General features: G+C 56.5%; 1 long non-coding RNA gene across 1 annotated transcript; it reads right to left on the bottom strand.

The window, feature by feature from the left end:
- Nucleotides 1-5,303: 5,303 nt before the first annotated feature.
- LOC144379093 (uncharacterized) lies at nucleotides 5,304-11,701 on the bottom strand. Its single transcript, XR_013441294.1, has 3 exons — nucleotides 11,683-11,701; nucleotides 9,358-9,522; nucleotides 5,304-6,122 (listed from the first exon to the last, which is right to left on the bottom strand). It is a non-coding gene; the product is annotated as an uncharacterized LOC144379093 (long non-coding RNA).
- Nucleotides 11,702-25,235: the final 13,534 nt, after the last annotated feature.

The raw sequence follows: 25,235 nt of genomic DNA, 5'->3' as shown, positions 1-25,235 counted from the left end.
GGAGGGGGCCCCTGGAAAGCACAGGAGGAAGGTGGAAATGGTGTGAGGGAGATGGGGTGCTGGGAGGAGCGGAAGGACCCGCAGTTCCTAGCCACGACCCACCGGTAGTTGAACAAGACTGTAAAGAGGCATCAGTCACTTCTAGAATAATCTGTTATAAGAAACTAGAAATGGTGGTTGCTCCAGGGAGCCAGGATGAGAGGTAGACTTTTCTAAATACTGTCCTGTGCTTTTGAATTTAAATATTAAAACATTTTTTAAAAAAATCAAATAATACAACCATAGGCTTCCAGAGCGCAGAGACTGTGTCTTAACTCCTCATACCATGTTTCCTGCCTGCCTCTGGGAACATTTGTCACAGGCCCAAGAGGAGAGCAGAGTCCCTGCTGTCGGGGCACTTGGCCTCTTGCAGGAGCTCAGGGGGGACAGGAAAGCTTCACTTTGGTGCAGCACAGCTGTGCACATGGTCTGCATTATGGCTCCACGACATAATTGCCATGTGACTCTGAGAAGTTACCAAACCTCTCTGGGCCTCAGTTTCTGCATCTATAAAATGAAATAGTAAGGATACTTACCTCATGCACGTAGGACAAAATTGAGATACAGCCCGTGAAAAGGTTAGCCAAGGGCCCAGAGCTAAGTACTCAATAAATGTGATTTATCATAATTATTTCTAGCGTTATTGCCGGGGTGGTCATATCTTCCCAACAGCTCTGGGTTGTAAGGAAGGCAGTGTTTCTCACCGCTGCTTTGGATATGAGGGAAGTGGGGACCAGACCGGGCTCTGGTGCGGGCCAGGGGCGAGGCAGGAGGAAAGGGGGGCCTCATTCTTTACGACCTGCCGCTCCCTTTTCCTCCCTAAGGGCAGGCTTGCTGGAACTTTGGGCTGCAAATACAGCCCCGAAAGACATCCTGACTTTGTCTCAGGGGAGTGCCCATGGAGACACTGAGGGGAGGCTCTTCTGGCCACATTCGTCCTATCCCATCTGAGAGGACATTCCCACAGGGGTGCCCATCACCACCGAGTTATTAATACTCTCTCCTCTGCTGGACTCCTGGCCAAGGATGCCCGCAAGCTAGGCAGCACTGGACATGATTAATGCTCTAAACGACCTCAGTCCAGACCATGGCATGGGCATGGCCAGCTGGCTCCATGCAGGGAATGCCTATCAATTTGTTCACGACCCCAGCTCAGAGAGACCCTCCGCCACCCACCTGGACCTCTGGCACCAGGTGGCGCTGAAAGCCTCAGCCCAACCCATTTATCCCCACCCCCACCCCCCAGCCCCCCAGGGGTCTCTCACGTTGTCTACTGTCTTTCAGAACACAGAGTGGCTCTTTAGGAAGGGGGAGGTGTTTTGCCTGGTATGTGCATTTGCTTTGCCGGGCGCAGGACGAGGCTTCTGAGAGCTGCCTGTGTGGCTGGAGCACGAACGGGGAGGTTAGGGTTGCCGGGCCAGGCGGCAGGGGCGGGGGGAACCTGAGGCCTAATGGCAAGGGGCTGTGCTGACGCAACAGCCTAGGCCTTCCTTCGGGCCTGCTCTCAGACGGCACGGAGGGAGCCCCACTTGGAGCCTGCTCCACGAGCTGAGAAGCTGGTAGGAGGCATCTAGATGCAGGGGCAGATCCAAAATCGGCACAGCGATAAGTTGATACGGGACGAGATAGCACAACTGCTTGGCAAACCCAGTCCTACTTTCCAGTTTGGTGAAGGCAAGAAGGAAGGAAGAAGAGAAAAACCAAGGGGGCCCAGCACCAACCAATCAGGCGTGGCCTTGCCGAGCCAGCCCAGCCGTGCGGACGCATCCAGGGGGCGTCCCAGGCGAGCCCTCGTGCTGGCACGAGGGGCAGCCCACCACTCTTCTTCCCCACACTCTAAGAGGGGCTCTGAGGACATCAGCGTCGCCTCGCAGTGGTGGCGTGAGGAGGAAATAAAGTGGTAGTAAAGCCAGAGAGCTTGCTGAGGGCCAGGCAGGCAGTGTTCCAGGTGTGTTGTGTAGATCAACCCACGCAAGCTTCACAACTACCCGACGAGGTAGTGTTATCAGCCTGTTTCACAGATGGGGAAAATGAGAGGTTAAGTAACTTGCCTGTGTGCACCCCGCTAGTAAGGAGGGAGCAGACACCTTTGCCCCATCGCACACTTCCCCGCCATGCAGCGGGGAGGCTGAGGGCTGCTGTGTACCCACTTTGAAAGTCAGGAAATTGAGCCCCAAGGAGGCTGGGACTTGGCCAAAGTCACCTGCAAGTCACTGGCTGTGCTGGGACAGGACCCAGGTTTTCTTGTGCTCCAGGCCTGGTCTCTCCCTTCCTGACTACCCCTGGCCTGCCCTCCTCCAACCTGGTGAAGTGAGTGCATGTCCCAGTGGTGGTGGTGGTGGGGGGGGGTCCACACCTCTTGCAGACACCATCATGAGGTGTCGGGGCAGGCCAACCTAGAGCCAGGGCTTGGTATTGACCTTCTTGGGACTTTCTGGCTGGGGATGTCAGCAAGACCCAAGAGGCACTGTCATTCCCAGATATTCTCAGGAGCCCCCGGCTGAACCTCAGCACAGAGCGAGCCAGGAAGATCCTGGGCCTCCAAGGCACAACAGTGCAAACTTAGGGTGGGTTGGTAGTGATGGGGTGTCTGCTGGGTAGTCAGCCTATACTTCTAGAAAAATCTACATTTGGGGCGCCTGGCTGGCTCAGTCAGTAGAGCATGGGACTCTTGATCTTGGGGTCGTGAGCTTGAGTCCCATGTTAGGCATAGAGCTTACTTTAAAAAAAAGTTTTAAAAAAAATCTAGACTCAACAGGTGGGGAAGCTGAGGCTCTTCCTCTCAAGGGTCACCTTAGGGTATAGAAGAGGTGCTCTCTGAGGGCCGTCCTGCTCCTGACTTGTATGGTCTGTGGTTCTGACACAGGTTGGCGGGAAGGGGCAGAGGGAGGATGGAGGGCAGGGGCATTAGCCCCTGAGCTAGGCAGGTGGGCTCTGCTTCCGCTCAGGGAGGCACTCTGTGGCTTCCCCTTGGCACTGAAGCTGACCTTCCGTGCCCAAGGAAGCTTGAGGTTGTCTCTCTGTCACTGTGTACAGCCTCCTGCTCTGTGGGAATGAGCTAGGGAAGACCTCTGTTCTTCCCAGTCCTCCCTCAGAAGTCCCAAATCAATAATTCAAGCTGACAGATCTTTCTCAACCCAGACCTTCCTTTTGCCACACGCAGGTACATCTGTCATTGGCGTGGGCCTTGGCCTTTGATCAATGCCCTGTTTCCTCAGAGCACTGGGCAGGGAGTCAGGAGCCCAGATCTGTTCCAGGCATTCCCACTAGCTTGCTGAGGCCCCTGGGATGAACTCGTAATGTTCGTCTGAGTCTTGGTTTCCCACCCACTGCTATAGCCTTGTCACGATGCTCAGATGACAGAATGCACAGCATTCCTTTGTGCAGTCCTCTTCCCAAGCGTCTCCACCACTCAAGGCTTGTCACTGCGTGGGTTATTCTCAGGACTGACTCAGCTCCGGTGCTGGGAAGGCAGGTGAGGCGCCTGCCTGAGACAGGACCTTACGCCCCCTCTGACACGCTTGCTAAGTACACTGGGCTCCCTTTAGTGCGTCAAAGGAAGACAAATGTCCTCTCTCCAGCCCACACTTCCCTCTATGGCCCCACAGCTGGCCCGTCACCCAGCATCCTGCCCTGCCCTTGGAGGGAGAAGAAGGGGGGGGAGGGAGGGAAGAGGGTGAGATGCCCCCAGCCCGAAGAGCTCGGCTGGAAGCCCCCTTCCTCAGGAGTCGTGGACAAATGACCCCATCCCCATGTCCTCCTATCCTGTCACTGGGTTGTATCCTGAATGAAATAACTCTGGGCTCACTCCAGGAGATTCAAGAAATCTCTGAAGGGCCCTACTATGCAGCTGGTTGTTAAATGAGGCCCCATGGGGCCCGAGTGACAGCCAGCCTGCCACTGGTCTGAAAGGAGGGTCATGGACAGCAGGGCCTGCAATTGTATTTGCCTTCCAGAGTGGAGACAGATGACAATACCAGTGATGCCAGACACAGGACCGAGGCCACCATCAGGCTGAGGTGGATGGGGGCCTCGTGGCTCGTCACTAGCAGTTGGCACATTTTATTTACCGAGAGTCTGTGTTTATATAATCTCTACCCACATGCTGAACCCGAGTTCATTAGAAATTACAGAAGATACGCCCCTGTTCAAGCTTGCCGCTCCCATTTTAGGGATGGCAGGTGAGACCACAAATCAGACTTGTACCAGCTCAAACTTAGACTAAATTAGTCATGAACTGTGTCTTACGAAAGCCTGTCAGCTCCTTATATCTGGAAACAAGCTGGCTGACTGGTCATTGTCGGCGCTGTTCGCACATAGTCTGGTTTTTCCTGTGGGAATGTGGTATGATTGCACTTTCCTTGCCCTTTGAAGGTAAGTGAAGCCACATGATTTGCTTCTGCCAATATAATGTGGATGGGAGTGACCTGTGTCACTTCCGGTGGGAGCTTTAAGGGCAAGCCATTGCCCATGTCCTCTCTCCCAGGCCCATCTTGGAAGCACAGCCACTCCCTGAGCAACTGTACATGTTGGATATGTGGCCCGACAGAGAAATACGTCTCTGCTCTAGGAGGCCCCTGCGATTTGGGGATGGTTTGTTATGTAGCATGGCCTCGTGCATCCTCACCAATGCGCCAGCTCACAGCCAGATCCCCAGCACGGAGCCCGGAAGTTGAAAGGGACTTCCCTGGAACCAGGCACTCAAATACTTCATGCACAAATATATTCTATGTAACAGGAACCACTCCTATGAATCTCCTGTGGATCACTGGCTGTACAATCACCATTTCCGTTTCCGAAGCGAATCACGCTCAGATGGAAACACCGAGGGTCTGAGATGTTGAAGACCGTTCACACAGTTGGGAGCTGGTGAACACTCTAGCTGGGGTTCAGCCACAGTGAGCCTGTCTACTCTGAAGGCCTCAGGGCCAGGGTCCTGTCCAAGGCCCTCTCCCCTGTGTGTGCCTCCATGGCCTGCATCAGAAACGGGAACCTTCTAGGAGTTCGCACCCAGCTGGGCAGCGTGCTGCTGGTGGACAGGGTCCAAAGGGGCACTCAGCAGTGTGGATTCGCAGGGCCAAGGGTGAAGGGCTCCCACCTTCGGGCCCATGTAGACCTTCCCGAAGCCACACCACCACAGCGTCATCCTCAGACCAGAACAGTAATACCCTCAGAGCATGATAACCTCTCAAGCGTATATGAACACTTCTGTGATTACTAAAATACAAATTCATTTAAAGGCATTATTGAGTTCCTAGTAGTTTTTATCATCATTTATTTTCTCAATCAGCAGATACTAAAAGTATAATGAGTATCGCAGGGGGGACTCATAGGGAACAAATTATGTTGAAATTGGGTCCTAGTTGAAAAGTTTAGGAGAGGTACTGCTGTCTCCTAAGGCGGGTGCAGTGTCATGGGTCCCAGATGGAGTCTGAGGGGGGAGAGATACCAGCTGGGCCTGGGTCTGGGGGAGGCTGAGGAGGGCCTGTCTCGGTGCGGGGGGGGGGCAAAGGGAGCAATAGGGAAGTGGCCAGCACCGGCCAGGAGACCAGAGGGAGGGCTGTGAGTGGCGGTAAGCCTGACTTGCTTCCCTCGCTGGCCTAGAGGGGGCCCGGCCACACAGACCGGGGGTGCCTGTCTGGCTCCTGCTCAGGCCAGGGAGGAGGGGGTTGCCTGAGAGGGTGAGGTGTGGAAGCCTTCAGGATCACATCCCAGTAAATCTGGTGGGGTGGGGGGCTGGGAAGCGTTCTGGGGAGGAGATAATTAAGATCAAAGGAAGACCGCAGTATAGGATGTGTCGGCTGCAGATGCAAAAGCAGCGTGGTTTATGGCCTGCCTGCTCGCCTCTGAAGCTCTACCGTACATTTTGCAGGCCTGTTGGAGCCAGAGGTTTGGTACAAGTACCATTCAATGTCTTTGCGATGCCCGAGGGAGCATTTTTTAATCTATTAGAGAGGAGAGGACCCGAAAACCATTTAAAACTGCTTAGGTTGTAATGGGCAGGAGGATTTTGGAGTTTCTCATGTGGCAGAGGGTTGTGCATCATCTGGGCCATCCAGGCTGGGAAACCACAAGATTATTTTCTGGGGGGAAAAAAGCCATGTTTTAAAATCCATTCTAAAAATGACTCAAGAGCCACAGGATCGTGCGCCCTCCGTCTGCGTGCCCTCCCCCCACCCCCCCCCCGCCCAGTGGGCTCAATACCGAACACTGCGGGACTTCACCCTCACCTTCTCAGCCGTGGCTGAAACATGTGGCTTTGCAGAGCGTCTGTTCCCCAGGGAAGGCTTGATACCCAGAACCACGGAGCAATGCTTCATATTCCTCCGTCACACAAACTTTATTTTGGGGCTGATTTTATCCTTTGAGAGATTTTTTTCCTCTCTCCTTTTCTCTTAACATTTAAAATCTCCCAATGTTCCTCCAGTTTGAGGACCAAATGCGATTTTAATACAGTGATCATTAGTTTAGAAGCCCTTCAGCCACTGACAAATGTCCTCAGCAGAAGAAGCAATGTTCTGAGCTTGCTGTCGGGGCGGGAGACACATGGGGCAAAGATGACTGCAGATCCCAGTGCCACTGGAAGGGCTGCTCTGGGGGGAGGCAGAGGCTGGAGGCTTCTCCCTCCCTGACTCCTACCGTGTCTTGACCTCATGACAGCACCGCGGGTCCTCGGGTGCCTTGGGCATGGCTAGTAATGGCTCCAGCAGCACCCCCCAACTCCCTCAGGGCCTCACGCCCTTGAAGCTGCGTCCAGGATCTTGGATACCGCTAACCACCCAGACGTGCACGTTTCCCAACCTCTGACACCCTTCCCCACACCTCCCCACCTTCTTCTCAGTACTGTGATCAGCAGTCACCTGCCTTACGTAAGAGGCCTTTGAGCCAGAGACAGAGGGTTTGGCAGTGGTTAGCATGGCAACTTTGTGGCTGCAGGAAGAAACGACCTTTTAAGGTCAAAATGCAGTCATGGGTGGAGCAAACGTGTGAGCGTGCAGATGAGTGTGTGAGTGCGTGTGTGTGAGCGTGTGGTCGTGGTCCTTCAGACCAACTCCCATGAGCCGGCCTGTTCAGGGAGAAGGCGAGCGGGCCTTTGCCCAGCAGGGGGCAGCAGCAACCATGCGAGAGCCGCCCCGAGCAGGAGTCCCTGGCCCAAACCCCACAGCCAGCCACCCCTGGCCCCCACCAGGGAACACATCCCTGACCTGGCTTTGCCACGCCTGCCCTCAGAGAGCCCAGAACGGCGGTTGGGGGCCCCTACCTTTCCCAGGGGCAGTTTTTCAAGAGCTCAGAAGTTTCCATCAAGGTCGATGTCCCTCCATGTTCCCTTCTCCTCTCACCACGCCCTACTTTTTCTAAGGGGTGCCTGGCTGGGGGGAGCTTCCTGCCCATGGTGAGGCATGTTCTGAGGAGTGCAGTGCCTGGCTCTGTACAGAGGATGAGGGACCCCAAAGCCAGGGACAGGGCTTGTCGAAGAGGGGACAGGGCGTACGAGCTGGAGGGCGCATCCGAGCTGAGGGGAACGTGGTCCTCGGCAACCCGACTCACCCACTCCCCCCACCACCGGGGGCAGCGGGACCCCACAGTCCCAGCCCTGCTGGATGAATAAGAGTAACGGCTCTCGGTGAGCCCTTGCATCCCCCATTCCTGGACTCCTCCCGGCCTCTCATCTCACTTCCCGGAACAACCCAGTGCTCGTAAAGTTGATTGCTGATTGCTATTCCCTGTGGCTGCTGGTGAACAAGATACCAACCATACGGAAAGGATTTATTCAGGTGCCCTGCTCAGAGCAGATGAACAGGGGGAGCCACAGGATGGCTCAGCCTGGCCTGCCACCCCCAGGATGCCCTGGGATAGAGCACACCGGGAGGGTCTCAGGGGCCATAGGCCTTTTGCAGTGGAGGAGCTTCTCAGATCCCTGGTAAGGAGCTGGCTCTGGGGGAGCACAGCACAGGAGGGGACTGGGAGACCTGGTTCTGCCCCAGATTCCCTGTCCCTTTCTCTCCGGGCCTCAGTTTCTCTTTCTGTACTGAGAGCTGTCTGATTCAGCCCTAGTCTCCCTCTCCTGTGGGACAACTGGGCCTTTAATTCAGCAAGTCAATGTGGTGGTGGGTTGGGGGGAAGGTGGGGAGAGGCGGCTGGAAGAGACACTTTCAGATTGAAGGGACTTAAAAGACATACTGACCCATATACCTTGATTGGATCCTGGTCTAAACAAAGCAATAAAGAACATCTAGCGGGCCTTTGGGGAAATTTGAATATGAACTCCATGTGGCTATTCTTCGGGAGTTGTTAGTTTTCTTAGTGGGATAATGGCATTGGGGTTATGTAAGAACCTCCTGAGGTACTTTGGGGGAATGCTGTGATGTCCAAAACTTACTTCAAAGTTTAGCCTTGGAGCACTCAGTGAAGCAAGTATGGCGAAGGTCAGACAACCGTGTAAATCCCGGGGGAGGATATGCAAGAGTTCATGATATCATTCCCTCTACTTTTTCCTGTAGGCTTCAAGTTTTTCATAGTAAAAAAAGTTCAGATATAAACTGGTAGCTTTTAAAACCTGTGGCAGCCTGGGCCCTGCCCCACGGGATCTGAATCTCTGGAGAAGGAACCTGGCATGGGGGGGTTTTAGATCCCCAGAGGTCCCGAGGACCACGCCAGGCTCAGACAGGTTCAGCTCTCAGGTTTACTGAGGGTCAAGAAGAGCCCATGGAGAGGGGGCCCCCAAAACTCTGCCGCTGCCCAGGGCAGGGGCCCTTGATAGTGCCCGTGGTCTACCAGCACTCCGTGGGGGCGCACCGTACCTGGGCCACGGGCTGATGCCCACAGGCCCTGACATCATCCCAGCCTAGCCACCCCCCCCCACCCGCCGGAAGGGTGAGACTGCTGGGACAGGACACGCCGTTCCTGGAGCCCAGGGCTTGCTGCCCACGTCTCCTGGGGCAGCTGCCTCTGTGAAGGGTTAAACAGTGGGAATCATTGGCTCCAACCCCTGCACCTGCCACACAGCTTCCTCTGCCGTCCCTGCTCCCCCAAAACCCGCCCTGCCTCCATGCAGGAGCCGAGGTTAGAGACTCCCAGACACCCTAGGAAGGGTTGGAATTATTCTAGGGGCAGGGGGCAGAGATGGGAGACGAGCGAACGACAGAATTTCTATGTCCCTGAGCCGACCCCCAGCACCCCGTACACACAGGTGCACACAGATGTACAGATACACACCCAGACAGACTGGCCCCTCCTCAGGTGGACCCCTTGTTGGGGGTGGGGGTCGTCCCGTCCTGGATGGACCCTCCGGGCCCTGTCCCCCAAGGCGGCACTCACCAGGGGCTCCTTCCTGGAGGGACAGCAGGGAGCGTGTGGAAGGGGAGGTCCAGGGGAACGTAGACTCCTCTTTCAGTGCCTGCCGACTGCAGGCCCTTCCCGGTGTCCCAGCCCCGAGGACTCACTGTCCACGACAGCGCCCGTGGAGAGGTCTGCCCGGCGGGCCTGGGGAACAGAGGTCACCTGACCCTCAGGCAGGGCTGGCAGGGGCTGGCGCGTGCAGCTGTCAGCTGGTGTGTGGCTGCTGTGAGCAGGGCCCGAGGGCTGAGGAGGGAGGGGGAGTGAAGAGGAGGCAGAGGAGGGGAGGTCTGAGGGGGAGAAGCGGTCTGCTCCACTGCCCAGAGGGATGTCAGGCCCCTGATGGGTTTTTGATGCCTTGAGGTAAGGCTAGGCTAGGGGGTCTTGTTCTCCCTTCCCCCACCCTGTTCCCCCACAACTTTACTGCCAGTTTGCCCCAAGCCATGGCCACCCGGAGAGAGAGAAAGTCATGCAGGAAGCCAGTCAGCCAGGCAGCCAGTCAGCGCTCAATCAGCTTGAAGACAGTCAAGTCGTTTTTGAGGCCCTTGTGTGTTCAGGACTTGCTCCTTGCTCAGCAGGGCTGACCCAGGAACCTGCCAGACCAGTGACTGTTGTCAGGGCATTACAGTGGGGGTGGAGGAAGGGGTGTTCAGCAAGTTGAAGGGCAATCCCAGTGTATTTGGTGGGCGAACATGGAGCTTAAGGGATACCCCTTGCCCAGCCTGGGGGGGAGCATGGAAGGCATCCTGGAGGAAACAGCCATCAGAGAACTGAAGGACAAACAGGGTCATCCAGGTTAGGGTGGGGAGAGGGTGGTGGGAAGAGCATGCTAGCTAAGGGAAGAGCACATGCAAAGGCCCAGAGGTAGCAGGGAAGCAGGTGGTCAGGGAGGTAGAGGCATTCAGAGCCCCGAGCATGCAGGAGGTGGGGAGTGATGACAGATGAGGCTGGGGTAGGGAAGGCAGTCCTCACAGGTCCCTAACCTTGGCTTCTCAGAAGTAACTGAAGGGCTTTATATCAGGAAGGGCCAGGCCCAGGTTGGCATTTTGAGCACATCCACTCTGCTTTGAGGAGAGTGGATCGGGGAGGAGTGGATCAAAGATGGGCAGGCAGGTTAGGAAGCTGCTGGGTCCTGTCCTCCAGGTGAGCCCAGCCTGGTGGGGAGAAGAGGCAGTGAGGTGGGAGGGAGTGGGTGAGTTCCTGAGATGTTGAGGAGACAGGCTCGACAAGGTCTGGTGACATGTAGAGGGGGAGAGATGGGGTGTGGGCAAAGGACAGAGGCTTGTCAAGGGACAGGCTTCGGGTCTCAGCGACTCTGGACCAAGTATTAGGTCTGAAGTCTGCCTTTCAGGCAACTCAAGCTACTCCAGACTTCTGGCTATAGTTCCCTTAGGCCCTGGGTGCCCCGCTAGCCTGGGGCCCCAGCCTGCCCCTTCCCGGGCTTCTCTGAGTGTGGGCATTTGGCCCCTGAGGCTCAGCAGCAGCCATGGGCCTCAGCCTCCTGTCTGGCCACAGGCTCTGCCCAGGCTCCTTGGTCTGGTCCAGCCTCTCTCTGACTCTGGGCCACCTCCCCCAGGTCCTTGCCTCCCTCAGGGTGCCCTCACCTGTCTCCTAGTTCTATCAGGGCTCCCCCAGATTTACTGCTGCAGCACTGAGCCATGATGGCTTTTCCATCCCCTCAACCCCCGTTTCTACGTGTCTGTGGAGAACTTTATTCCACACCGACAGCCTGTCCACCCTCACTGCTCATGCATGCAGATGAGCCCCAGGCTTTGATAGGGGCCAAAATGGGAGGTGAGACAGGACTGGAACGCAGGTCTCCAGGCCCTTGTCCCAGAGGTCCCGCCGTCACTGTCTGTGCAGTGTGCTCTGCGTCCACTCTGGGGCCTGGCGTATCACCAGCTGCCGGACAGATGTGTTAGAGGCAGAGAACAGTGTCCCGGGGAGGCCACGGCGGCAGGCTTGGGGGCTGCTGGCAGCTGCCCTGCCTGTGGCCAGCCTCCTTTCCCGTCCCCACCCTGAGTCCTCCCCGCACCCAGACAGGGCAGAGGCCTGCAGGCATTCCAGGGATTCCTAGGCACCCTGAGGCTGGGTTTAATGGACTGAGGATCCCACGCCTCTGCTGGCTCCCCAGAGCAGCGGATCACATTTCACTGGGGCAGGCAGATGGTCAGGCTGCTCTGCGAGCCTCCTGTGTACTTGGTCTCTCACGCTGGCCGCCTATGTGCTGGGCTCCGGTTACCTAGCCCTGGAAGAGAGGGTGTGACCTCCTTTGCCCCCAGCCCTCCCCCACCTCCCCATCCCCACCTGCTGGACTCAAAGCCCGTTCTGGGAAACCTTGAATCAACACAGGGCTGAGCCGCCGGTCTTTAAGGGTGGAGGAGAAGGGACCTCCCACCGGAGCCATTTGGCCAGTGAGTGGCTGAACCCAGGGCCTCAGGAGGGTGGGACCACATTCCAGTACTTGCTTTCTGGTTTTGTTTTGTTGTTGTTGTAAAGAGCAAAGTTCCATACTGACTTCCCATGCATCCATTTATTTAACATCATTTTTGAGCCCCTACTATGTGATCTGAGACACACGGCAGTAAACAAAATGCATAGGGCTCTGTGGTCACAGAGCCAGTGATCTGGTGCTTTCCATGATGCAATCAAATGAGCCACTTTATTTGTTTCCCTACTATGGCCAAGTTCTCTTCATGGTCATTTTTCCAAAGCTCAGCTTTACCTGCAAGATACCTGAAGCTAAGCCTTCTTCTACAGCTATGTCTGGGACCACCTCTGCCCCACGACAACTCCCTGCCCACACTCTGGGCCTGATCCTGCCTCTCCTCCAGGAAATCAGCCCTGACCCATGAGGCTTGTCTGTGGACACAGCATTTCAGGCCAGTTCTTGGATGCCACCATTTGGAGGCAGAAAATGCCTGGGGCTCATAAGCACACAGCCACCTATTTGGGGGTCACCCTGCTGGCTCAAGGCAAAGGGGTGTTCCCCCTTCAGCCCTCCCCACCCAACTGACCTTTTAGGACCCCCCACCCTCCTTCATTGCTGCATTCCCTGGCATTTTACCCATCACCACATCCTGTGAAGTTCAAATCCCAAACTGGACTCCTTTTCTCCATCTCCACCACCCTGGCCCACCACCCTGCCATCTCCCACATGGATGGCTTCAGTGGCTCCTCATGGTGTCCTCCCTTCTCACCATACCCCTGCTCCTATAATCCATCCTCCCCAGAGTGCTGCTTTGAGATAATTCAGGTCATGTCACTTACCTGCCTAATACTCTTCAATGGCTCCCTGACCTTAGAATAAAGTCCAAAGCCCTCCCTGGAGCCCAGCCCTGCCCACCTTCCCAGCCCTATCTCTGGGGGTGCCCCCTCACCTTCTGTGGTCTAGCCATACCTTGTGCAGGGCCTTTGCACCTGCTGTCCCTTCTACCTAGGATGCCCTTCCCTCACCTCTCTGCCTGGCTAACTCCTCTTCACACTTCAAATCCTAACTCAAGTGTCACCTCCTCCAAGAGGCCCTCCCTAACCTCTCTGACATGGTCTGCTACCCAAGACCTTTCTTTAGAAGCTCTGATCCAGATATAGTTGCACTTTTCCTTGTGTGATTATTTGCTCCCTGCGTGGTTTCCTTCCATGAGGGCAGTGACCTGGATCATTGTGTTTAACACTGGGTCCCCAGCATGTAGCATAGCGCCAGCCTCCTGGTACCCGTTTGGTGAATGAATGAAGGAATAAACGTATGAACTCATTCTGGGTCTATGACTCCCCTTTCCAGCCTCTTGATGCCCTGGCTTTCACAGCTGGGCGTGTGTGGGGTCATGAGCTGGTTTCAGGGGGTCCTTTTCTCTTCCTGGCCTCTGGTGTGGAGGCCCTGCCTGGTCACTGTGGCCTGTGACACCCTCCCCCTCTGCCTCCCCCTCTACTGCCCCTATGACCCAGTTTTCCCGCTCTACAGACGACAACAACATGTTCCAGGACATGTCATCACCCCCTTCTCCTGGCATAAACATCGCGGCTGCCATGGCCTCTGCTGACCCACCCGGGCTCCCGCAAAAGCCCCTAGTGCCCCATGCTGGGCCCCTCTTGCTGCACCCCAGCTTGGCATGCTGCCCTCCCCTCCCTCCCCCTCTTTAGCTGCCTGGCCATGTGGGGCCCTCCAAGCCCAGTGTGCCCACAGCCCCCTCCACGGCCCTTCCCCACGTCCACTCTGTGTGAGGAGCCCCATTTTACAGGCCGGCACGTTGAGGCTCAGAGAGGGGAAGCACCTCAATCTTTCGATTCCCTCCACAGTCTTCTTTCTTCCTCCTTTTCCCGCTTGTGGGTTATTTCCTGTGCTGTCCTGGCTTTTTCTGTCTCTGGTTTTTCTTTTTTCTCTCACATTCTCTTGTCACCTTTTCTGTTTCTGCTGGTACTTCCTGTTCTCACTCCGCTGTGTTCGGGCCATGTGTGGGTGTGTGAGCACCTCGAGGTGGTAGAGCACATTGGGCTGAACAAGTATGTCCTCATTAGTGGGCTTTTGGGAGTGGGTGCTCTGGGGAGGGCAGGGCTATGAGATTCTGCCCAGAGACTTGGGCACCGGGGGACCTCACCAGGCCCTGGAAGCCTCGAAGGGAATCCCAGAGCAAGGTGGCAGGGATGGAGCCCCGTGGCTTCCTTCATGGTTGACACATTGATCTCACCTGGCCCCAGTCATCCAGAGCCTCCCCAGATGGCGGTGACCTGGGCCCTCCTACATCAGCTGCCACCCCATTGCCTGGAAAGCCCAGGATAGAGTGCACACAGAGCGAGGTCACCATCCAGCCTCTCGCAGTCGGAGGAGGGCTGAAGGCTGGTGTCTGGCCACTCGCTGAGGGTTGCGTGCATGCCGGCCTGACCCGGCGCCCAGCTCCTGGCCCCACCTGGGAACTTCTAGCCTGGGCATTGGGATCCCGTCCCAGAGCCCGCCTGGACCCGTGTTGGACTCCCAAATGGCTGATGCGCAAAGACCCCTCGGGGCGGAGGGGAGCAGGCCACTTCCCCCTTACTGACGTCCTCCTGCCTCCTGGAGGCCCGGAAGCTGAGGAGACTGTACATAGGTGGGCAGGCAGGACACCCTCTGTAGGTCCGATGGACTCCCTTGACTAGGAAGCTGCGGGAGTGTCCTCAACCAGCCCTGGGAGGGGCGTCAGGAGCCCCCAAGATGCCAGCCAGGTGCTGGGGGGTCAGGGCGCTGGCTCAGTGTCGTGGGGGCACCCCCACAGCCACCCGCAGGGTTATAATTCCACAGGGGCAGCTAACATTCACATAGTTGGTGGCCCCCGTTCTTTACACACACACACACACTCTCTCTCTCTCTACCTCATCTGATTCTCACAAGAGCCCTGCGAGGGAGGGGCCTTTATTACTCTCCTTTTACAGCTTGAGAAACGGAGGCTCAGAGAGGCTTCAGGTCACACAGCTCTTCAGTGGCAGAGCTGGGATTTGAACCGAGGGTCCCCGTTCCTAACGACTGTTTTAGTCGCCGGGCCGCCCCACAGACACACACTGATGCAAGGACGCAGCCCCACGCCAAGGGGGAAAGCGCAGGGTGATCCCTCCACCTGCGTAGTCAAGCCCACGGGCCAGCCCTGGGCAGGGGAGGGGTAGCAGGGAGGTGTTGGCTCTACCGTGCGCGCGTGTGGACCCAGCAGGGGACCTCGGCCCGGGGCTGGTTGTCCCTGCGGTGCAGGCTTGCTGGCCGTGTCCCCCAGCTCACATCTGGCCAAGGCACAGACAGGGCGCCTTCCCCAGGCAGCTCTCGGGAGAAGCAGCCGACGTGTGGCACCGAGAGCCCAGTTAGCGCTGTCAGTACCTCAGTGCTTGGCTCTTCTGCCCTCACACGTTCATGGTAACCTTTAGCGGCCACAGCAAAGGCCACTGGAGGAAGGACCCTGCCCTGCCCGCGAATGCCCAGAGAACTTTGCCACCACTGCTAGACTCAGGAGCTGCCCTCCTTGAGAAAACAGGCTGCCACCTGCCTTCCGGGCCCACGGGGAGGGGCACTGGCAGGGCCCTGTTCCAGAGCATTCCCCAGGAGATGAGCACCCCCGCCAGCTTTGTTGGTTCTGCTGCTCAGAGCAGTGCTTTACAGAAGAAACAGAATCCCAGCACATCAGAGCTGGAGGGCCCCTCAGAGGCCACCTGTTACAGTCTTTTCGTTTTACAGCAGGGGGGAGACAGAGAAGCCGCAGAGGGAGGGATGCCCGGAGGCGCACGGAGGCCAGTGGAAGAGCCACACTTGAACCCAAGTCCTGAGACTGCTAGCTCTTTTCACCCCCACCCCCACCACACCGGGGAGAGGGCAGGCACAGAGCCTGGCCTGTGGGTGTGGACGCACCGGGTTTGAGTCCCCGCCCTGCTGTTTCCCGGTGATGTGACTTTGGACCAGCATCTTAACCTTACCGAGCCTCAGCTTCCTCATCTGCAAAGCCGGGATGATTTTCTTAGGGTGAATGTAATGTAATGATAATGCCACTGAAAACCATTTAGCACAGTGTGTGACCCCAGGCCTCCAAGATACTGGCTATTAGTGTGATTCTGATTGGCTGGCAAGGCCTCGCTCAGACGGGACTGTCAGGGAGGGGCACCGCGGTCGCTACCCTTCCCAACCCTGAATTGAGATTCATGCCCTGACGTGGTTAAGAGGACAGTGGCCCCAGAATATTCGATCCTGGGACTGTCCCAAAGGCAGAACCTGAAGGTACCACAGAGGCACACAGCGTGCTGTGGGAGCCTGAGGAGGGAGACGTTAATATGTGTGCCGTGGGGGGCAGACTCCAGGCCTCCCAGGGGAGGTGGCGTCCAAGCCGGGCCTTAAAGGGTGCCTAGAGTCCCCAGGCTGAGAAGTGAATGAAGGGAACAACAAGGGGAATAGCATCCACAAAGGCATGCAGGCTAGAAGGGCAGGGCATTTCTGGAAGCCTGGAGTGGAGGTGCCCAGAGTGGAGGTGGGGGTGCAAGCAGGTAGAGAAGACACCTTGTCTCACCTTTGACTGCCCACATTCTGACCATGAAGCCAGGACCACAGCTTCTTAGAAGGGCAGCACTTCACAACTCACACAGAATGTTCTGTCATCTCATAGATGAGGAACCAGAGGCCTGCCGGAGGAAGCGGCCCCCCAGCAATACACGGCTGGGCAGCTAGAGCCAGGAGGGGCCCAGATCTGCCAGCTGGGCCAGAGATCGGCTTTCAGATGTGGGTGGTGGGAGCTGAGGAGGATTGACCTGGGGGAGAGGGACGCGCATGGCGATGGTCCCGCGCTCACAGGCAAGTCCGGCCTGGGCCAGTGAGTGATGCGCAGGGATGACAGCCTGGGGGGCGGCTGATGCGGGTTATTTATGGCTGTTTCTCTGTGAGTCCTTCAGGGCCAAGAAGGTAATTGAATAAGTGAGCGTGAGCAAACTGGAGCGATCATTTAATTGTGACAGCAAATGAAGTTGGTTGCAGCTGGGGGCCACCAGCCCATTACCACCGGCCCTGGTTTCTGCTGACTTGGGCCAGCAGGGCTGGAACGGCCATGCGTCCTTGGTCTGCCCCCACCCCGTCCCCTGGCAGCCGTCCCCACGTCCCCACGCAGGCAGGGCCCTGGGACGTTGGTGGCCAGGGATTTTGTTCTCTGGGCAGGGCCACTCCTCGAGCCTCCGTCTCTGCCCTAGGAGAAGGCCCTGGAGGCTGGTGCAGACAGTGAGGGGCTGGGAGTACCTGGGAGCTCCGGGGGAGGCTTGCGGCCTGGGGGGGTGAGAGAAGGGGCTCAAATCATGAGGTTTGGAACGGCAACATCAGCAGGTACATATGGAGCCCTTGTTATGTGCCAGGCACTGTTCTAGACACGAATTCTCTCGACTTAGTTAACCCTCCAGTCACGCTGAGATGGAAGCACCATTATTATTCCCATTTCTGGGATGAGGGGACTGAGGCACTGGCTCCCGACTCAGTGCACTTCTCCTTGAGCCCCTGAGAGGTGCTGAGATTCTGGAGGTACAGCAATGATCCAGGTGAGATGCAGTGAGGACCTGGCCAGATGGATCCCACAGGACCCCAGAGGCGTTCTCTCTCACCTCTTTTTCAGCCCAGCTGGCCACCCACCGCCTGCCCCCCTAGGGAAGACTGGGTTAGAAGCCTGGCCCCCAAGTTCTGGGGCTGAAGGAGGCCCTTGCAGCCCTGGCCCAGCTGAGCCCCCAGAGAGCCTTGCGTCCTCTGGCACCCTGTCCAGCCCTTCTGAAGAAGCAGATAAAATTAGGCCTGCAATGTGAGAAGCCAGTTCACCTTCCCCGGCTGGGCCAGCCACAGTGGCCCTAGGGCAATGCCGGGAAGGCAGCCCCGGCTGACTGGCAGCCGGAGCAGGGGTGGGGTTGGGTCTAGACCCAAACTGCAGGTGACCTCAGGCAAGTCCCTGGGCTGCTGCATTTTATCCAACAACACTCAATGCAGCTCCTGGCCTCAGTTTTCTTCCCTGTGAAGCACGATGTGAATATTCCCTGCCACTCCTCACTGGGGGACCCCATTGTGAGGAGCTGGAGAGACATCAGGAGGGGCTCCTCTTTCATTCACTCATTCGTTCGTTCATTCATCCACCTATGGGACATCTGCTATGTACCAGCCGTGAAACACTATTTGATTTTAAAAATGATACCCCTGTGTCATTCTTGTAAAAATTAAACTTACTTCAAAAGAAGGGGAGGGTATTTTACCACAATTAAAAAACAAAGAAGAAGGAAAGGAAGAGGAGTCCAGTATATTGGCCCAGTGCATCAAAGTGGACCCCCCCCCCTTGCCCTGCTGAAGCCCACAAAGAAATAGCTGTGATGCAGGAAGGTCCGTGCAGGGGGACCCGGCTGAGCTCTGGGGTGGGAGGGGTGCCGCGAGAGGTCTGAGGCTCCTGAGACTGTGAAAAACTCAAAAACTCACCCTCGATAATGGGTTCCTCAAATGGGTTAATCGCTGCACCTCTCGGATGTCGCAAGGGTACTTTAGCAGCTTCCTGTAAACCCTCCATAAATATTCACTGGCTGCAAGCTTTGACCCTACACCAGAAAGCAACTCCTGGCGGGGATGCAGCTCAGGCAACCACCCTGGAGAGGTGTTGGGAGGGAACAGTGGAGACCCCGCCCCTCCCCTCCCCCAACGGGGGGTTCTGGGCCCAGAGTCGTCTTGTTTCCTGGATTCCAGGTCAGGCACAGGACCTGGAGGGTAGGAGCAGTGATGGGGGGTGGGGCATGTTTGCACGTGGAGTCTCTCAGATGTGCCCAGGTACACATGTTCCCACGTACGTGGGGGCGTGTGCATGTGTGAATGGTGTCTTTGGTTGGAGGGGTATGAGTCTGTTCCGTCCAGTCTCACTCCCTGAACACAGGAACAGCACCGGGAGACTCAGCTTCCTTCTCCTGCAGGTGTCTTTAGAGCTGGCCCTTAGCCAAAACTAGCAGGCGAAGTAAATCCTGGGAGACCTGCCACCATTGCTGCTCTCTCCGTTGGCCTCCTCACGATATTTCTTCACAGGGGATGCTATGCATTCTCTCTTTTCTTTACTTTGACAAACCTACTTGTAGGGGAGGCTTTGGTCGGTTTGCATTTTTAAAAAGGGCAAAGTGTTAAGCTAAAAGAATGAATCTTTAATGGTGGAATTTCAGACCTCCTCCTCTTAGGAGAAGTTTTATTTGTTTTGGCTTTGGTTTGGTTTTGTCAGGGAAGCTTCCCTGTGTTCCCCGGAGCCACCTTGCTGCCTCAGGCTCCCTCCTGGACTCCGCCATTGGTCAAATCACTTTCTCCATCACTTGCCAGAGCATTTGGGGGGTGGGGTGGAGATCAGCAGCTTCCTCTGGCTCTGAAACGGACCCCCAGCCAGGGAAAATCCACTCTCCACTCCTGCATTCAGCCTGTCCCTTTCCCTCCTGCCCTGGCACACCCTCCCCAGAGGGAGGTGGGGGGCACTCTGGGAGCCAGGAGTGACCTGCACCCCCTCCTGTGGGGCTAGGACTGGGCAGAGGACCCCAGCCGCATCCGAGTCTAGCTGACAGCTATTATGCAATGTCAGCTCTTAGCTGGACCTAGCTCTCCTGGCCTCAGACAGGGGCTGCAGCTTCTCTCCCTGAGTGGGAGGCCTCAGCTGGCAAGCGAAGGAATGAACCCCTCACGCTCCCTCTGCCCCAGGTGGGTGCCCCCAACAGCCAACCAGGATGGGGGAGGGTGCTTTATGTACCAGGGCAGGCTGCAGGGGACCTATCAGGCTCTCCCCCTCTTGCCCACCCCTCACCCTACTCTACCCCTTTTCTCCCAGAGCAGCCTTATCACAGACCCCACTCTTCAGTCCTGGAGTGAGAAAGAGGGAGAAGCGCCATCTTTTTTTTTTTTTTTTTAAGATTTATTTATTTATTTGTTTATTTATTTATTTTGGGGAGGAGGGGTGGAGGGAGAGGAAGAGAGAGAATGCCAAGCAGACTCCCTGCTGAGCGTGAGCCAGGGCTCCATCTCACGACCCGAAGATCATGACCTGAGCCGAAATCCAGAATTCGGACGCTTAACCGACCGAGCCACCCAGGCGCCCCAAGCAGCACCATCTGTAGGGATCTCTGGCTGTACCAGCTGGGACAAGGCCTGGGGACATGGCTGAGTCCCTGGCCCTGCCCTCTGTCTCCTGGCTCTGGGAGGCCCCCAGTGGAGCTGAGGGAGGGCTGAGCACTGAGGGTGGGCTGTCAGGCCCTACTGTGGAGATCAGAAGGGAAGAAGGCCTCGCCCCTCAGACGGAGTGCTAAGGAGCCTCGGGTACAGACGGCTTGATGAGCAGGCCCCAGCTCTGGCCACCCTAGTGACCCTTCTGAAGGCCTGTACCTAGAGCTTCAGATCCTGAGGTGCCAGCACCCTGTCCTGACCTCCCCAGTCGGCCCAGACCCCCTCAGTTGCAGGGCTCCTCCCTGGAAGTCTCAGAGCTCGCCTTTCCCATCACCCCAGCCCAGCCCGCTGGCTGTCAGGACTCTGGTCTGACCCTGCAGGACACGCCACAGTCTGGGCCAGGTCCTGTGGATCCTGTCTGCCAGGAAGCAAGGCAGCCTGATCCAGTTGTCACTACTGTCCCCAGAGCTGGGGGGTAGGGGAATTGACTGGCCACACCTCCCTTCTGTCCTGCTGTGTTGCTGACCCCTGCTGGCCATTTCCACACATACTCCTCCCTGCCCAGGCATCCTTCCACAGAGCCCTGGTGCTTGAATGCTTCCAGAGACAGGGGGCTCATCACCTCATGCAGGAGCCTGTTCCAGGCAGAGGTGCTCTGCTTCTTAGGAAAGTTCTTTGTATTAGCTGAAGTCTGAATACTGGTGAATGCCATCTGTTTATTTATAGTTACACCCTCTGGAGTAGATTTTCATCATCATGTACTATCTATGTACCAGGCCCAGTGCAACATGTCATTTAATCCTTTCAACACTGTGAGTTTGGTGCCTGTGTCATCCCCATTATATAGATGGGAAACCTGAGATCCAGAGGAAGCGTGTCGCCTAAGTGTGTCACAAAGCCAAGCAGTTACAGAACCTGGGTTTCAATTCCAGAGCCCATGCCCTTGCCAGCCAGAGATATCTCCATCTCACCCCCACCTCCCGCTTGGCTCCATCTTGTTACTTTTCCACCAAGTCCTGCTGTCCCACATAAGCTCCCACCTTTCCCCGAGAACCTGCTGTGGATTCACTCCTCCTCCAGGAAGCCCTCCTGGACAGCTAAGGGATAAGGAAAGAGGCTTCTTCCCCAGGTGTGTTCTCATAGTGAGAGGAGGGGAGGGAGGGAGACAGGGAGCCCATGTCTGTGATGTGGGTGAGTCTGTGGTGATACAGTGAGGAGGGGGGTCTGTTCCTACTGCTTCTCTCCCCTCCAGACCAGATTTGGTCAAGGACCTACTTGGTGCCTGGCAGGACCCTGGGAGTCAGCATTTGGGAGGCTTGCCCGGGCCTGGTCTCATACTGATCCTTGGCAGGACGGCAGGGTCTGTGGCGGTGGGGTGGCATCTTCGTGCAGGCCTGTAGCCCTACCCTGCCTGGTACACCAGCTTCTGTTGGGGTACCAGCAGTGCTTGAGGGCAGGGCTGGGGGTACAGACATCCTTGCCCCTCAAAAGACAAGGAGCTGGGAGGGGGCACGGAGAGGCTTCCTGAGTTGGGCCAGCTCCTTCAGGGCGAGAAGCTGTGTGGGTGTGGGGGTGGGACACAGGACAATCTGGTTACCAGGGGTCTGGAGTCTCCCCCTTCCTTTGATGACCTCTGGCCACCTTCCATGGCCTCAGTGCCCTTGGTCATGCTCATGCACCCTCATCCCTGGCTGCCACCTTAAGCTCCTTCCATTTTTCAGTCTAACTGTTGAGACTCCAGGGAGCAGCACTGCATTCAGAAGGATTCCCATGGGTGAAAAACTCTGTCAAGCTTTAACCAAAACCATCTCAATGTAGGGCAACACTTTCAAACTCCTCTAGTTCCATCCATTCATGCCATGCTAGCATTTCCTCTGAGTGCTAAGGCAGCCTCTGCTTACATACCTCCAGTGACATGAGGCTCACTACCTTTTGAGGCAGCCCAAGGCTCAAAATAGTGAGGACCTTCTTTCTCCTACAGAGCTGAGGTTTGTCTCCCTGAGGCTTCCACTCACAAAGCCTCAAAATCCCCCTAACCCTTCCCCTGATGATGTTTGGAGCGAGTGACTATCTTATTGCTGAATGTTCTCCCCAAAGTGAAGAGACCATTAAGAGACCCCTCTGAGAAATGGGGAGGTGGCTGCCAGAGGGGAGGGGCATCTCACACCCAACCCTCAGCTGAGCTGCTGCAACTCCAAGCCCAGCCCTGCTAGCTTTGGGTGGAGAGTGGAGAGAGTTCTTGGCAGAACCCACATGTGCCCCCCAACTTTGGGGGGTCTGAGGTCCAGGCCTGACTCTTGGTGGCACATATTTGAAGGGAGCGGCTGCCCTCGGGGTGTCCTGGCCATAGGAAAGGAAAGATAGAGGCGCGTAGGTGGCCCAGTCTGTTGAGCGCCTGCCTTCAGCTCAGGTCATGATCCCCGGGTCTTGGGATCGAGCCCCGCCTCGGGCTCCCTGCTTCTCCTTCTTCCTCTGCCCCTCTTGCCAGCTTGTAGTCTCTCTCTCAAATAAATAAATAAAATCTTAAAAAAACAAAAAGGAAAGGAGAGATGGATGTGGGGGCCTGATCCCCAAGTGGATGGCATGGAAGGAGGCTGGGCTTGAGCGGCCTGAAAGGTCCCTGCCCAACAGGACAGCCTGACCATCCCGGACTTCAGACTCAGGTGCCCTGGCTCCCCAGTCCCCACTACCCTCCTCAACATGGATGCTGTACCTTTATTAATGCAGCCACAGACCAACCCCTCCATTGCTGCCTGTAGAACTGACCATCATCCCTCGACCCCAAGCCCACACTGGAGTTCAGTCCCCCCCTCCCCTGGGCCCCCAGGTCTTAGCAGTGAGGTCTGTGGCCCTGCGCCCAGTAGCTTTACTTCCTTTTTCCCATGAGCCACTGTTCCTCCCCCATTCCTCTGCGCATGGAGGCAGAGCACAAATAGATAAAACGAAATAAACACGTTCGTCCCTGTTAAGTTTCATCTCATTAGATCCGCCCCATCGCTCTGGCCTGTCAACTTCTCTTTAGATCCCAGCTCTGTCATCTGGTGTATTTGCCATCATCCCCCCCAGCTGTGTGGCATCTGCAAATTCGCTAAAGTACAGGGAGCATGTTCGTCTCAGAGGAAGCCCCCTCCCCCCACTGGGTGGCTGGAGCACAGGTGTGTGCAGGCACGCATGTGTTCACACACACACACACACACACACACACACACACACACACACACACGTGCGCTTTCCCCTTTCTTTTCTGGCTGAGGCTTGTCAGCCCTGTCCAGGCACTTGGATCCTGGTGGGGATCCTGGGCACCTGTGTCCCACAGAGTGTTTGGCACTCAGCAGCCACTTGCCGTGCACGTGTCCCCGTGGGGGACGGGATGCTCTGGGTACGTCCACATGGCCTCGCCTCCATTCGCTGCTGTTTAAAGAGCCTCTGCCCTGGCAATGCCCCACTGGCCGCTTCCACTGAGCTCAAGGATGGCCAGCCAGCTGTGCGGCCCCCCCTCTGCTGCTAGACACACAAGATGCAGCACCCCAATGTGTAGCTCGTCCTCCTCTTGACTGTGGCTGCTGACGGTGGAGTCAGCACAACTGCATGGGGTGAGAGCTCCTTCTTGCCAGTGTACCTGCCGCGTGCTGTTTCTCTGATCCTTCTCTTCACGGGACCCCAGGCCTTCTCTCTGAGGTAATTGCACATAGCAGGGATAGCCAGCTTGGAAAGATCCAGACCCTCATGGCAGAGCCTGCCAGACACTGCCTTAACAGAGTGAAAAAGATCCCAAGGCCTAGACAGACCTTCCAGAATCTTCTAGGCCATTCCCCAGGCTCCAGGCACTGCATGTTAGAGTACAGAGGACTCAGGCCTATTCCTATAGCTCCGCTCCTGCAATGGGAGCTGTTTGTTCTCCCCACAGGGAAGGTGGCAAGAGCTGGTTACCTGCATCAGGGAGCTGAGCTTGGTAATAAACCACCCCAGGTTCTTGGGAGTCGCTTCTACCAACATACATTGATTTCTTGCTTACACCACTACACTGCAGGTCAGCTGGGGATTCAGTCCAGGCCATCGTGGCTCTGGGACCCAGGCTGAGGGGGTGGCCCCGGTTGCAGCACCACAGAAGGAAAGAGATCACGGATGGCGTACTAGCTCTTAGCGTTTCTGCTCCCTGTGCCATTTGTCACTTCCATTCAACATTTCACTGGCCAAAGCGAGTCATGTGGCCATGCCTAATTTCAAAGGGAATGAGGCAGTCTGATCGTTTCTAGTGCCAGGAATTCTGGCCAGTGGCCTTAGTGACCACTGTGCATGCTGGTGGCTCCCGTCCCACGGAGCCATCCTGAGTTCCCATCACACTGCTTGGATGCTCATTCTGAGTCTAGTGTGCAATGCTCTTCACTGCCCACCCAAGGGGCTGTGTAATACACACTCCTGGGGGATTTTGTCCACGCCTGGGTCAGTTATCCATCACGAGTCACAGACCACCCCAAAACTTAGTGGTTCCGTGTGACAAAATTTCATAGAAACACACACACACACACACACACACACAGTGCCTAAATAAGGTCTGTGCCTGAGTTAGTATATTGGATCAAGATCAATTTCCTGGTTTTGACAATGTGCCACAATTATGTGGGATATTATCACTGGGGGGAGCTGGGTGAAGGGTACATGAGAAATCTCTGTACTCTCTTTGTATCTTCTTGTGGGTCTTCAACTATTTCAAATTAAAAAGTGTAACGGTAATAATACAGGCTTAGTGGCTTAACACAGCAACGGTGCATTTACCCGTGACTGCCATGGGGGTGGAGCTGGGGGGGAACAGCTCATCCCTGCCCCCGTGGGACTGGTGGAAGTGGCTTACTCATGCGTCTGGTGTGCCAGCCAGGGTTGCTGGAGACAGGCAGGCAGCTGTCCCCCCCAAGGTCTGTCCAGCAGGGCAGCTGGGCCACTTTACGTGGTGGCTCTGGGCCCAAGGGGTGAAAGTGGAAATGGTCAGGCCTCGGGCTTCCACTGTCAAGGCGGTCGCAGAGCCCGCGCAGATTCAAAGGAGAAGAGTAGATGCCACCTCCTGACGGGAGGGGCAGCGTCTTCAGTTCATTGCCATCACCAGCTGTGTCTGAGGCTTCTCGATCTGCCACCCTGGCTCCAGTCCAACTCCCTCACCTGGGCCGTTGGGGGTGGAGGCTGGAGAAAGGAACAGCGTGGGCCACGCGGAGAGCAGAGAGCGTCACCGATT

This window comes from Halichoerus grypus, chromosome 9, assembly GCF_964656455.1.
Source record: "Halichoerus grypus chromosome 9, mHalGry1.hap1.1, whole genome shotgun sequence".
Classification (NCBI taxonomy): Eukaryota; Metazoa; Chordata; class Mammalia; order Carnivora; family Phocidae; genus Halichoerus; species Halichoerus grypus.
Note: the sequence above shows the minus strand (reverse complement) of the source record. Positions and strands in the feature narration are given on the sequence as shown.